Here is a 15649-nt window from a genome sequence, read left to right on the forward strand (position 1 = left end):
TGTTCAAACAACTATATATCTATAGGCACTGAGGCAAAAATCAAATATGTTTATTGCTAAAAAGTAAGCAACATGCCATCAATATGTATAGAGCAACATAGTGCAAATGTCACAGGCCAAGGATGGAAAAACTTTTTTGCTGAAGATACCTTATTCTTTTGTTTTTTAGGGTGGGAAATCCAAATATGATACTTAAAAAACTGTATCAACCACCATTTCTTCACATTTTACAGTTAAATTTATTAAATTAAGCGATTTTTTTAAAGATTTTAGCAGCTTTATGTAGTTAAAATAATTTAAAAAGGAGGTGTAATGAATGTAGATGACGCTGGTAGCACCACTGAAAGACAATTGTTGGCAAAAAAGGTCAATCCTAATACTATTTTGGTGTTAACAGATGGTGTTTTGTTTACTGTGAACCTAACCTCACTTTACAATCTCCTGTGTGTGTGTGTGTGTGTGTGTGTGTGTGTGTGTGTGTGTGAGACCTTCTATCTACCATCCGAGCAGTAGAGCATGATGTAGATTTGCCGGTTCCTGAACCACCAGATGATTTAAATTCTATTCCAACAGAAGATGAACCAGATGATGATGAATTCCTATGTAATACATAAAGTCTAGAGCCCAAATTGTTTACTCAGACCAAACTTAACAATTTGGTTATGGATCTGGGCTTAACAAAAGAAAAAGCTGAATGGCTTGGCTCCAGATGAAAAGAAAAGAACTTATTGGCAGTTGGAACAAGCATATACACATATAGAACAGCAATTTTCCAAATTTTTTCAACAAGAAGGTGACTTAGTGTAGTGCTCAGACATTTCCGGTCTGAAGAATGAGTTTGCTATTGAATACAAAAAGGAAGACTGGAGGCTGTTTATTGATTCATCTAAAACTAGTTTAAAGGCTGTTTTATTACGCAATGGTAACATGTATGTATCTATACCTGTTGGACATTCTGTATATATGAAAGAAAGCTATGAAAACCTAGAAATAGTGCTAAATAAAATAGGCTATTCTGCTCAAGGTTGGATGATTTGTAGCGACATAAAAGTAGGTAACAACACTGGTGCAGAAAAAACTGGCCCGTAAGGGAGTCTTTAAAACCTGGTAACTTCTCTGAATTTACATGAATATGCATTACATTAGTTTGATTTAGGATGTGTTGTATGCTATAGATATTTAAATGGACTGTATTATGTACTTATTTGGTAGCATTTTCATGGATGTCTGTTCAAAAGCATTGCAGTAATTTTCTTGCTATTTAACATAATTGTATGGTCGATTTCATTTCTACATATGTTCATTGCCTGGTTATCACATACATAAACAAAATTTGTAAAGATTGTAGTTTTTTGTTGTAGGGGTGGGAGAGTGTGATATGTGCTCAGTATTTTTGTTGGATTACAATATAACAACACAGGAGGGAACCATTGCTGGGTTGTTCATCATTTACATATTTTTGTGGGGATCTTGTTGCTGAATTAAAATTTTTGTGAGGTTTCTATTTTCTTTTTCTTTCAGTTTCCAAAAAACTCCTTTCTCACTTTTTTAAACAAATTCTACTGGGGCAATGTAAGGAGCACTGCTATCTTTGATGTCATAATGTGTCTATATTGAACTCCTTACTTATTGCTGGCTTCTAGAACTTTCAGAGCTAAGCTGAGCCGAGCCTGCCTTTTCTATGAGGGAGCAGTGTCTTGCCATATAACGACGAACAATAACCCAGAGCTAGTGCTCATGCACCATCTCGACATAGGGAGAAAGGAGTTGGTGTTGAGCTTCCGTACAAAGATGTCACAAGCCGCCACACTGCGAATAAGTAATGTGCAGAATTTAGTGGAAAATGGAATTAATAGTTAAAAGTATTATGTTGGTTTGTAGAAGAAAACGAATTTATAGTTAAAAGTGTTACACCAGTTTTTAGATGAAAAGTATTTCAGTCATTTTGCAGAAAGGCATGCAGAATTAATTAAGAGATTTGTGTTTCATACAGTGTCATGTTTGAGAATCAGTAACTGTTGTGGAGAAAAATATTGATAATAGAATGTAAATGAAAGGACTTCCATGGTCAGTGATTACTTATTAGTCAATGTGGGAATGCAACATAGCAATGGTTGCTTCAGTGTGAAAGTGAAACAAACATAACTATTAAATGAGTCTGGATGAGCATAGGCATTGTTAGTGAAGGATGTTACTAGAAAAAAGAAGAATAAACTGAAGTAATTTAACTTTTACTGTTATTATTTCAAAGAGGTATTATTCATTCTGTGATAAAATATGAGGAGGATCATAAAGTAATGCCCAATAATTTTATTACCAAAAAGTCTAATAGTTACAAAAAAAATCATGATTGAATTCACGTCTTTTACCTACTTTTCTACATAGTCACTAACATTCTCAACATATTTATCCCATTGTAGCATCAGTTTCAACATTCCCTGTTCGCAGAAGTCTGTTTGGTTAAAATATAGGCATCTGTGGATTGCTGATTTCACTTCTGCCTCTGTTGCAAAGTGTTGGCCAGCCAACAATTTCTTCATGGGACCAAATAGATGAAAGTCCATTGTTGTGGGGTCCAGCTTGTATGGTGGACAGTGGAGCACCTCCCACACAAATTTGGTGCAGCAACGTGGGTGCGAGCATTGACACCATCAGAATTAATGTTACAGCATTTATTATGAAGGGCCCGATGCAACTTAACCAAAGTTTTAATATAGGCTGCAGCATTCACAGTGGTCCCATGTTCAGCAAAGTCCACCAATGATACATGACACATATCCCAGAACACTGTCTCAAGCACTTTCCTAGCAGATTGAGTCTTTCTTTCTTCTTTCTTGGCTCTCCAGCTCATGGTGAGCCTTGACGTCTTCTACAATTTCCTTCAATTTCTCTCGGTCCTTTGCCAATACTCTCCAGTTTCTAAAGCCCATCTTCCTAAGATCTTCGATTACTCCATCTCCCCATCTGGCTCTTGGTCAACCACATCCTCTCTGCCCTCCTGGTTTTCCCTGTAATATTCTTTTTGGTACTTCTGTATCATTCATGCGAGCCACATGTCCCACCGACCTCCATCTGGATGATTTCACTATCCTTCTGATGGGTTGGTCTTTGTATGGTTGTATCCCCTCCTCCATCTTCCTCTTATAGATTGGGCTGATAATTCATGTAAGTACCTTTCTTTCAAATGCATCCAGTGTTTCAATATCTTTAGTTGTTAATGTCCAGGCTTCAGAGGCATATGTAAGCACTGGTCGTATAAGTGATTTATAGATAGTTAATTTAGTGGTATGAGTCAGGGGCCTTGAGGATAGGAGTCTTGTTAGGGCAAAATAGGTTCTATTGGCTAGTATTAATCTCTGCTTAATTTCATAGGAGGTATCATTTAGATGAGTAATTGTCGAGCCCAGGTATTTGAAATGTTCAACTCTCTCAAACGTATAATTGCCCATTGTTATTGCATTTGGCATATTTTCTCTATGTGCTTTTCCAGCTGCCATATATATATATATATATATATATATATATATATATATATATATATATATATATATATATATAAAAAAACAAAGATGAGGTGACTTACCGAACAAAAGCGCTGGCAGGTCGATAGATACACAAACAAACACAAACATACACACAAAATTCAAGCTTTCGCAACAAACTGTTGCCTCATCAGGAAAGAGGGAAGGAGAGGGGAAGACGAAAGGAAGTGGGTTTTAAGGGAGAGGGTAAGGAGTCATTCCAATCCCGGGAGCGGAAAGACTTACCTTAGGGGGAAAAAAGGACAGGTATACACTAGCACACACGCACATATCCATCCACACACACAGACACAAGCAGACATATTTAAAGACAAAGAGTTTGGGCAGAGATGTCAGTCGAGGCAGAAGTGTAGAGGCAAAGAAGTTGTTGAAAGACAGGTGAGGTATGAGTGGCGGCAACTTGAAATTAGCGGAGATTGAGGCCTGGCGGATGACGAGAAGAGAGGATATACTGAAGGGCAAGTTCCCATCTCCGGAGTTCGGATAGGTTGGTGTTGGTGGGAAGTATCCAGATAACCCGGACGGTGTAACACGGTGCCAAGATGTGCTGGCTGTGCACCAAGGCATGTTTAGCCACAGGGTGATCCTCATTACCAACAAACACTGTCTGCCTGTGTCCATTCATGCGAATGGACAGTTTGTTGCTGGTCATTCCCACATAGAATGCATCACAGTGTAGGCAGGTCAGTTGGTAAATCACGTGGGTGCTTTCACACGTGGCTCTGCCTCTGATAGTGTACACCTTCCGGGTTACAGGACTGGAGTAGGTGGTGGTGGGAGGGTGCATGGGACAGGTTTTGCATCGGGGGCGGTTACAAGGATAGGAGCCAGAGGGTAGGGAAGGTGGTTTTGGGATTTCATAGGGATGAACTAACAGGTTACGAAGGTTAGGTGGATGGCGGAAAGACACTCTTGGTGGAGTGGGGAGGATTTCATGAAGGATGGGTCTCATTTCAGGGCAGGATTTGAGGAAGTCGTATCCCTGCTGGAGAGCCACATTCAGAGTCTGGTCCAGTCCCGGAAAGTATCCTGTCACAAGTGGGGCACTTTTGTGGTTCTTCTGTGGGGGATTCTGGGTTTGAGGGGACGAGGAAGTGGCTCTGGTTATTTGCTTCTGTACCAGGTCGGGAGGGTAGTTGCGGGATGCGAAAGCTGTTTTCAGGTTGTTGGTGTAATGATTCAGGGATTCCGGACTGGAGCAGATTCGTTTGCCACGAAGACCTAGGCTGTAGGGAAGGGACCGTTTGATGTGGAATGGGTGGCAGCTGTCATAATGGAGGTACTGTTGCTTGTTGGTGGGTTTGATGTGGACGGACGTGTGAAGTTGGCCATTGGACAGGTGGAGGTCAACGTCAAGGAAAGTGGCATGGGATTTGGAGTAGGACCAGGTGAAACTGATGGAACCAAAGGAGTTGAGGTTGGAGAGGAAATTCTGGAGTTCTTCTTCACTGTGAGTCCAGATCATGAAGATGTCATCAATAAATCTGTACCAAACTTTGGGTTGGCAGACTTGGGTAACCAAGAAGGCTTCCTCTAAGCGACCCATGAATAGGTTGGCATACGAGGGGGCCATCCTGGTGCCCATGGCTGTTCCCTTTAATTGTTGGTATGTCTGGCCCTCAAAAGTGAAGAAGTTGTGGGTCAGGATGAAGGTGGCTAAGGTGATGAGGAAAGAGGTTTTAGGTAGGGTGGCAGGTGATCGGCGTGAAAGGAAATGCTCCATCGCAGCGAGGCCCTGGACGTGTGGAATATTTGTGTATAAGGACGTGGCATCAATGGTTACAAGGATGGTTTCCGGGGGTAACAGATTGGGTAAGGATTCCAGGCGTTCAAGGAAGTGGTTGGTGTCCTTGATGAAGGATGGGAGACTGCATGTAATGGGTTGAAGGTGTTGATCTACGTAGGCAGAGATACGTTCTGTGGGGGCTTGGTAACCAGCTACAATGGGGCGTCCGGGATGATTGGGTTTGTGGATTTTAGGAAGAAGGTAGAAGGTAGGGACGCGGGGTGTCGGTGGGGTCAGGAGGTTGATGGAGTCAGGTGAAAGGTTTTGCAGGGGGCCTAAGGTTCTGAGGATTCCTTGAAGCTCCGCCTGGACATCGGGAATGGGGTTACCTTGGCAAACTTTGTATGTGGTGTTGTCTGAAAGCTGACGCAGTCCCTCAGCCACATACTCCCGACGATCAAGTACCACAGTCGTGGAACCCTTGTCCGCCGGAAAATGACGATGGATCGGTCAGCCTTCAGATCACGGATAGCCTGGGCTTCAGCAGTGGTGATGTTGGGAGTAGGATTAAGGTTTTTTAAGAAGGATTGAGATGCAAGGCTGGAAGTCAGAAATTCCTGGAAGGTTTGGAGAGGGTGATTTTGAGGAAGAGGAGGTGGGTCCCGCTGTGACGGAGGACGGAACTGTTCCAGGCAGGGTTCAATTTGGATGGTGTCTTGAGGAGTCGGATCATTAGGAGTAGGATTAGGATCATTTTTCTTCGTGGCAAAGTGATACTTCCAGCAGAGAGTACGAGTGTAGGACAGTAAATATTTGACGAGGGCTGTTTGGTTGAATCTGGGAGTGGGGCTGAAGGTGAGGCCTTTGGATAGGACAGAGGTTTCGGATTGGGAGAGAGGTTTGGAGGAAAGGTTAACTACTGAATTAGGGTGTTGTGGTTCCAGATTGTGTTGATCGGAATTTTGAGGTTTTGGAGGGAGTGGAGCTGGAAGTGGGAGATTGAGTAGATGGGAGAGACTGGGTTTGTGTGCAATGAGAGGAGGTTGAGGTTTGCTGGAAAGGTTGTGAAGGGTGAGTGAGTTGCCTTTCTGGAGGTGGGAAACCAGGAGATAGGATAGTTTTTTGAGGTGGAGGGTGGCGTGCTGTTCTAATTTACGGTTGGCCTGTAGGAGGATGCTCTGAACAGCCGGTGTGGATGTGGGAGAGGAAAGATTAAGGACTTTTATTAAGGATAGGAGTTGACGGGTGTGTTCATTGGCTGAGTTGATGTGTAGGTGAAGGATTAGGTGGGTGAGGGCAATGGATTGTTCAGTTTGGAACTGGTATAGGGGCTGATGGAAGGAAGGGTTGCAGCCAGAGATGGGAACTTTGAGTGTGAGGCCTTTGGGGGTAATGCCAAATGTCAGACAAGCCTGAGAAAATAAAATATGCGAGCGTAATCTGGCTATGGCGAAGGCATGTTTGCGGAGGGAATGTAAATAAAACTTAATGGGGTCATTGTGGGGTTGTTGTGGGGTGACATGGTATTAGAAGGTGGAAAGTGTAACATGAGGTGAAATGAAAATGAAAATAAAAATATATGGGGAGAGATAAAGGTGAACCGGAAAGAAACTGGAGATCTGGAATGAAAAAAGGCAAAAAGGTGTTGGTTACAGATGGGCTATGTTGGACTTGGGTTGGTAGACAACAATGTGCATAAAGGTTAGGTGGTTGTGTTGCCGCCAAAACACGTTAAAGGACGGAGAAATTCGGGAAAATTTCGAAAAAACTGCGTGTAGTATATTAAATGGAGTGGTATTGTGGTGGCAGATTATGAAAATGAGGCTAACAATTGTCTGACGAAGAAATAATGGCGTTAAAACCTGTGGGAAGCGGCTAAAAATGATCAGTGATGTGGGAAAAACGGGAATGGAAATAAAGCGAAAGTTATTAGAACTGGCCGAAATGGTTGTTTAAAAGGTGAAAGGAGCTGTTTGTGAACTAGAAACGGTGGATATTATAGCGGCGGTAGTGCTGAAAGCGGCAAAAAAAAAAAAAAACAAAAAAAAAAATTTTTGGTTATGGTTTGGAAGTGGGTTACGTATTATTGAGTATATATATAGGCGGGATAAAATAGTATAGCAGATTACGGTAAAAAGGAGAAGGTGAATACAAAGTGAAACTACTGGCAAAAACAGAAAGAGGAAAATAAGACGACAGAAAAGATTTCGAAATGCAACAGTGACAATAACAAACGTAATTGTTGGATTCAAATTAATGATATCAATATAATGGAAGGAAACATTCCACGTGGGAAAAATTATATATAAAAAACAAAGATGAGGTGACTTACCGAACAAAAGCGCTGGCAGGTCGATAGATACACAAACAAACACAAACATACACACAAAATTCAAGCTTTCGCAACAAACTGTTGCCTCATCAGGAAAGAGGGAAGGAGAGGGGAAGATGAAAGGAAGTGGGTTTTAAGGGAGAGGGTAAGGAGTCATTCCAATCCCGGGAGCGGAAAGACTTACCTTAGGGGGAATATATATATATAGAAACATTCCACATGGGAAAAATATATTAAAAATGATGCTGTGACTTACCAAACAGGAAAGTGGTGGTAGATAGACACAATAAAAAACACACAAACACACACACAAATATCAAGCTTTCGCAACCCATGGTTGCTTCATCAGGAAAGAGGGAAGGAGAGGGAAAGACGAAAGGATTTGGGTTTTAAGGGAGAGGGTAAGGGGTCATTCCAGTCCCGGGAGTGGAAAGACTTACCTTAGGGGGAAAAAGGGACAGGTATACACTCGCGCACACACACACATATCCATCCGCACATTTACAGACACAAGCAGACATATGTAAAGGCAAAGAGTTTGGCCAGAGATGTCAGTTTAGGCAGAAGTACAGAGGCAAAGATGATGTTGAGTGACAAGTGATGTACGAGGGGCGGCAACTTGAAATCAGTGGAGGTTGAGGCCAGATGGGTAACGAGAAGAGAGGATATATTGAAGGGCAAGTTCCCGTCTCCGGAGTTCTGATAGGTTGGTGCCAGTGGGAAGTATCCAGATAACCCTGACGGAGTAACACTGTGCCAAGATGTGCTGGCCATGCACAAAGATGTGTTTAGCTACAGGGTGATCCTCATTACTATATATACACCCCATATTCCCACTAGCCTGGTTGAGAGCTGTAATGCTTCTTCCATTGCTTTTTGGATTATTGCTATTATATCTACGTCATCCTCGTAGGCCAGTTTCTGCACTTATTTATAGAAGATCATTCCCCTATTCAGAAGGTTTGCGTTTATCATCACCTTCTCCAGGGCGGCATTAAAGAGAAGACATGCCAAGCATCCCCCTGTCGCACTCCGTTTTTAATACTCAATGTATTGGACATCATTCCTCCTATTCTTACACTACCTTGTGTTTTGCTCATTGTCATTCTCGCCAGCCTTACCAACTTTCTCGAGATTCCCAGTTCATCTAGAGCTTGATATAACTGCTCTCTATTTATGCTATCAGAAGCTCTTTATAGATTTTTTCATTACTTTGAAGAAGTTTTGCAACAACTATTTTTTACAGAGTGGGCTGTCAGCCCAGAGTCCAACCGCTACTGGAGGACGGGTGATTTTTAATCAGGGTTTTCTCCCCTTAGCCTTTGCAGACCCAACTCCCAACTGCAAGGCAGCAGTTGTTGTTTTGCTAGTTTTGGTCTGCCCTGGGTATTTTATTTCCCCGGTGTCTGCCATATCTGGTGAAAGTTACCCAATCCGCCACCTGGGGAGGCGCCCGATGGGAGACTAGCAACTCCACACGGGAGCAGACTGACTCACTTTGAATTTTTTTCGTGCTGGGGGAACCAGCCTGTTTCCACTCTGTACAGGCTTGCTTGGTTTAACATCTATAGTGGTATGCCAATGGCTCATTACCAGTGATGATTTCTTTCAGAAAGTCATGCCCTTCTGCAGCATAATGCATAGAATGATCCAAGCTTGTAATCATTCACTGGCCCTTATGGTTATCTGTCAGGTTCTTAGGCACCCAGCAAACACTAACTTTGAGAAATTTCAACTTGTCATGTACAATACCGTACACTGCACCATAGGAAATGTTGAGTTACAGCAATAAGATTTACTGTTGCACGTGCCAGTCATTCAAAATTAAATTACTGCCTCAGTGCCTCTGACATTCTCCAGGGTTGATGCTGTTACCAGCCACCTGGTGCATGACAAAACACTAAGTGGTCCTCTTGGAACAATTCACACCACATGGAGACATTGCTATGGTGTATACAGTCATCCCCATACTTGCCATCCATGTCCCTGTGAATTTCATTCAGTTTATGCTCTTTGGCACACAAATATTCAACTACATTTTGGTGCTCTGCACAAGTTGACAACGATAACATGCGCACCATGTTTATTTTGTAGCTCATGTCTCTCTCACCAGAGCTGCACTTGAAAACAAAATACCCTCTGCAGCGCAGACTTCAAACTAAATTATCATGAAATTTCAAAATTATCGCTGCAACACCAGGGGAGAAAAAATATTATTGTGCATTTCTTTCTGATTCTCCCTCATAACTTCAATATTTGTGACTTACAAGTACTTGTATTGGCATGTGGTCAGGTCTGCACCAAGTCTGCATGATCTCTATGTAAATCTACCATACTTGTGTCCTATAGTCTGACAGCCACAAAAGTAAACTAGTAAAGATGTTAATTAAGAGTGAATTGAGGAGCTTTATATAATGCCTTAAACCTTAGGTAAGAGTTTTCTCTAATACTGCATTTTATGAGGTAAATTAGTGGTTAAATATTTCTTTAATGCATTTGTGTAACTACAGCACTTGACATACCTCCCATCCAGCTGAATGTTTGTTCTTTAATGTGAGGGTCATCTTGCTTATTTCATTTTCATTAACCTCTTCAAATTCAAAATCCACTTATTGAGTGATGTGATTTGGTACCTGTCCGTGCATGTCTATAGTCAGTGTTGGATTTCCTGTTTTGTTGTGCCCATACCCCTCCAAAAAACTTCACAATATGAAGTCAGGTAGGTCAGCTAGCTGTGTGTGAAATTTTCTGCAGCCAGGGCTAGATTATTTCTGACACAGTATGGTGCAAGGCTTCAGTCAATGCTCACTACAGTAGCAAGCTGAATTACTTCATGCCTTGAACCGATGCTCCAATACCTTGGTCATTATGTGGCCAGAGGCAAGCCTCACTCATAACAAACCTGGGCAAATCTACCACAAATACTTGCAGCTCATACTTGGCAGTATGTTTCCTTCAGTGACTACCAGCGTCAAGATTTCCTTCACACCAGCTAATGGCTCAATGTGGATCACCCAGCCCCATCTACATCTAGCCATTGCCACTGCTAGTTGCTGTCTGCAGAACACTCCTAGACCTTTGACGTTGTTGGGGTATAAACAGGCACCATCCAGCTGGGGCTACCTCAAGGGTGACACCAACTGGCCTTTGGGCGTTTCTAGGGGTTCTCAGTTTCGGAACCCACATAGCAGCACACCTCACTTCTGACTCACTGCTGATGTGCCGCATATCTGGCATATGAGGTCTGTTCAAAACATTCTGAAACATTTGTAATTTCACACCAATGGTGTGTTGGAGTGAAATGCAGGTGGCATCCCTGCACACGCTTGTGTTTAGTGTGTAACTGCCAGAAGTTTCATTGTTGTATGTCTGTTAGTTATTTTCAGCACTGTATTGAGCAGAATGTTTTGTCACACAGTTCGTGAATTTTGAGATGGCAGAGTTAGAGGAGCAATGCACGTGCTTTAAATTTTGTGTTGAACTAAAAAAACCATTACAAAAATAAAGCAAATGATGCAGGAAGTCTATGATGATGAGTGCTCAGGCCATACTGAGTGTTGCAAATGTTTCACATGGCTTAAAAATGACTGGATGGAAGTTAAAGATTGCCCTTATTCAGGACAGCCTTTGATGTCTATCGAGGACTTTCACACAATGAATGTAAACAAAATTATGCATGCCAATTGGAGACTGACTGTCAGAGAGATTGCAGAAGAATGTAACATTTCAGTTAGATCATGTCATGAAATCCTGGCACAGCATCTTGGAATGCATCGTGTTGCTGCCAAGTTTGTCCCAAGGCTCATGAGACAAGACTAGGAAGACATTCACCTTGCACTCTGTGAAGAGCTTTTGGATCCCACAAATGTGAATGAGATGTTCCTTAAGAAAATCATAACTGATGATGAAACGTGGGTCTATGGTTATGATGTTGGGACCAAGGTTCAATCTTCACAATGGGTTGGGAAAGGTTCTCCAAGACCAAAAAAAAGCTCATATGGTAAGGTCAAATGTCAAAGCCATGCTGATAGTTTTCCTTAACTTTGAAGGATTTGTTCATCATGATTTGTGCCATAGGGACAAACTGTTAATTAATGTGTAGTGACTACAATTAGCAGTGTAGTGCAGTGCAGTTCGGTTCACAAGTGCATCACCTGTGTGCCACACCACAAGTATTTTATTTTGTGCAGATAAATTAGTTCTGCGCCAGCCACCAGGAGCACGGTGTTGGAGCCGTTTATTCTTAGTAAACAGTTTTTTACATGTTCTTGTTTTCTCCATGTTAATTCTTAAGTACCTTTTTTCTCCATGTTAGTTCTTTAGTAACCAGTCAACAAGTCACATATTCATATTCACGCAAGTCTTGCCTTGATGTGCACTGTGTCTAAAAGACATCCTGTATTAATTGCCAAATGAACAAATAAAGATCTTGTCATCTCAGCATTGAAGATATCATTGTGTGTTACTTATTGCACACTAGCAGGCTAACTGGTCAGATGGGCCAGAACCTAACTGTATGGCCAACCTGGTGACCCCGACATGATTTATCGCCTGCCTGATGCACAAAAAAAGTGATACAGTAAGATGATGGAAAATCTGACTGCAACCAACCCTGATGTGTACAGACACAACATTGGACTACCACCCTTTGGACCTCACACTCCAGCACTATGGTTTGTGCAAGTTGAAGCTAGTTTCTTTTACTCTGGAATAACTGCCGACACTACCAAGTCTGCACTGATTTTGAGCCAGTTCGATCATCAGCATGTGGCCAAAGTGCAAGACGTGATTACTGCACCGTCAGAGAGTAATGCCTACGACCGGCTCAAGGCAGAACATATCCCCAGAGTATCAGCTTCTCAAGAAGAATACCCCTGCCAAGTTCTGATGCGGGAGGACATCGGAGATCGTAATCTGCATCAGCACCTACAAAGTAAGATTGACGCTGGTGCTGTGCCTGACAGTGTGCTGAGAACCATGTGGAGCAGTTGGTTGCCACCTGCCATCAAAGCACAATAATAACGTCACAATCAGAAATGCCTTTAGACATGGTGGCAGAGCTAGCAGACAAGGTACCGGATGCCATATCACCTGCACCTATTAACGTAGTAACTGTGCAATGTGCGAATACATCATCCACAGTTTTGCATGCTGACTGTGATGTTCTGATGGCAAAAGTCGATGTGTTGACGCAACAGATTAGCCAATTGATGTGTTGGTGTAACACCAACAATGATTGTGGCTGACCGAGACACCAGAAGTGCTCACGCAGCAGATTATCAGTTGCCTCATCTGCGCCTGTGACTGAAACACAGCAGAGGATATGCTGGTATCACAGAAGATTTGGTGATCAAGCTCATCACTGTACCAAAACCTGCACATACCCAAATGCCAGTGGCGATCAGGTGTAGACACTTCATTTGATTGCCAGTCTGTGTCACAGCATCTCTTTGTGAGTAACCAGCCCACAGGCAAGAAATATTTGATTAACACTGGCTCTGATCTGTGTATTTTTCCATGAACAATGTTGCACCAGTGTAGACTGCATATGTCTTTCTGTCTAGCTGCCAAAAACAATTCTTCTACTGTGATGTATGATACACATCATTTTGAACTAGATTTAGGCCTACACCTAGTGTTTGCATGGGATTTCATGATCGTGGACATTGCCAGACGTGATAATAGGAGCGGACTTCCTGGCACATTACAACATCCTGCCTGACATCGCCAACACATGCCTGGTCGACCAAACCACTTGACTGACAGCTGCAGGATTCTGGCGCCATGCAACCATCAAATCCACCAAGCTAATTTAAGCAGCAGACAGTGAGTATGCCGCCTTACTTCAGGATTTTCTGGCACTGACAAAACCTCCAAGTATGCCTAAGGAAGTGAAGCATAGCACAGTACACTATATAAAAACCACTGAGAGGTTGCCATTATCCAGTAGACCTCGATGATTAGCCCTGGATCGATTAGCTGTCACCAAGGCCGAGTTTGATTGTATGATTCGAGAGTGTATCATGCAACTGTCCAGTAGCTCTTGGTCATTGCCATTACATCTCGTGCCTAAGAATTGTGGTGTGTGGCGTTTGTGTGGAGACTATAGAGCACTTAACGCCCGTACAGTGCCTGATCCTTACCCAGTTCCGTTGCTCCACGATTATAGCTACGCACTGAGCGATGTCCACCTGCACAGCGTGTTGAACTGTGCCAAGGCATATACGCAGATATCTGTTGCCAAGGAAGACATCCCAAAGATGGTCATAATTATGCCATTCTACCTGTTTGAAAGTAAATTCATGACTTTCAGCTTCAGAAAGACTGTGCAGAAATGGCAAAGATTTATTGACTCAATGTTGCAAGGTCTGCAATCATGTTTTGCGTACCATGACAACATATTGGTATTTTCAATCTTGCCAGAACATCGCCAACATCTCATTCAAGTTTTTAAACATCTAGACAAATACAGCGTCATTCTCAATGCAGCATAATGTATTTTTGGTCAACCACAAGTAGATTTCTTGGCCACCGAATCTCTCTGTCTGGCTCACTATCATTACCTGACAAAGCGGAAGCTGTCCCACAGATCTCACGGCCATACATAGTTAAGGCACTGTGATGATTTCTGGGGATGTGGAATTTTTACTGCAGACATTTACCTCATGCAGTGGATATTCAGGAATCATTAATGGCTGCACTGGCAGATCCAAATTGCAATGGGAATGCAACAACACAGTGGACAGACCACATGACAGCTGTGTTTGAATGGGCTAAACAAGCAATAGTGGACACTGCACTGTTGGCAGATCCTGAGCCAAGTGCACTGTTAGCATTGGTTGTAGCTGCAAGCCAGACAGCTGTGGGTGCAGCGTTTATGCATGACAACCTCTAGCCTTCTTTTTGAAGAAATTGTCGCCATCTCAATGTAAGTGGAATGCCTACAATTGAGAACTCTTAGCAAAATTTGAGGCCATCAAATACTTCTGGCCTCAGCTGGAGGCCCAAGAGTTCACCATATTCACAGATCATAAGCCACTGACATGACTTGTGCCTTTCAACAGAACAATATTAACTGTTCACCAAGGCAGCACAACCAATTACTGTATATCACACAGTTCAGCATGAACATCCATCATATATCCAGGATTGAGAATTTAGTAGCAGAATTTTTCTCCCGTGTCAGCAGCATCTCCACCATAGACTACATGGAACTCACAGAAGCGCAACTTCAAGACACAGAACTACAAGAGCTGTTGCACGAAAACAAATCTACACTGGATCTGCAGTTAGTCAACGTTCGAGGCACAGGCAACAAGTTGTACTGTGACATTTCTGCAACCAAACCACAACCGTCTTTAACCACAAGATTCAGGAAAAATGAGTTTACATCTTTGCATATCCTGTGCCATCCTGGAGCACAAACTACAATGCACCTAATCTCAGATCACTCTGTGTGGCCAGGGATGAAGAAACACTGCTGTGAGTGGACCCGATGTTGTATACAGTGACAGCACTGTAAGGTCGGCCGGCACGTGCACGCACCTATTTCTATTCCTGAAAACCACCATCTGTTTTACGCACGCACACATCAACATCGTGGGACCATTACCACCTTCAAACGACCATTGATATTTGTTGATGACAATCGACCAATTCAGGCATTGGCCAGAAGCATCCCCAGTGGACAACGTCTCATCAGAAACCTTGGCGTATGCCTTCATATTAAACTGGGTGTCACAATTTAGCTGTCCTTTGCACATCACTACAGATCATGGTAAACAATTTGAATCTGATTTGTTCACAAAGCTAACAGTGTTCTGTGGGATGAGCCACTACAACACAACCAGCTACCACCCGGCCAGTAATGGCATGATAGAGCTTTGGCACCACACTTCAAAAGCAGCCTTGATGTGCCATGATGCTGGGTGGACAGAAACTCTCCTGATGGCCCTGCTTGGCTTACAAAATGTATACAAGCCTGATCTAGACAGTTTCTCTGCAGAACTAGAGTACAGAGAGTCATTATGACCGCCTGGTGAATTTGCA

This window comes from Schistocerca americana, chromosome 1 (genome assembly GCF_021461395.2).
Source record: "Schistocerca americana isolate TAMUIC-IGC-003095 chromosome 1, iqSchAmer2.1, whole genome shotgun sequence".
NCBI classification, from domain to species: Eukaryota; Metazoa; Arthropoda; class Insecta; order Orthoptera; family Acrididae; genus Schistocerca; species Schistocerca americana.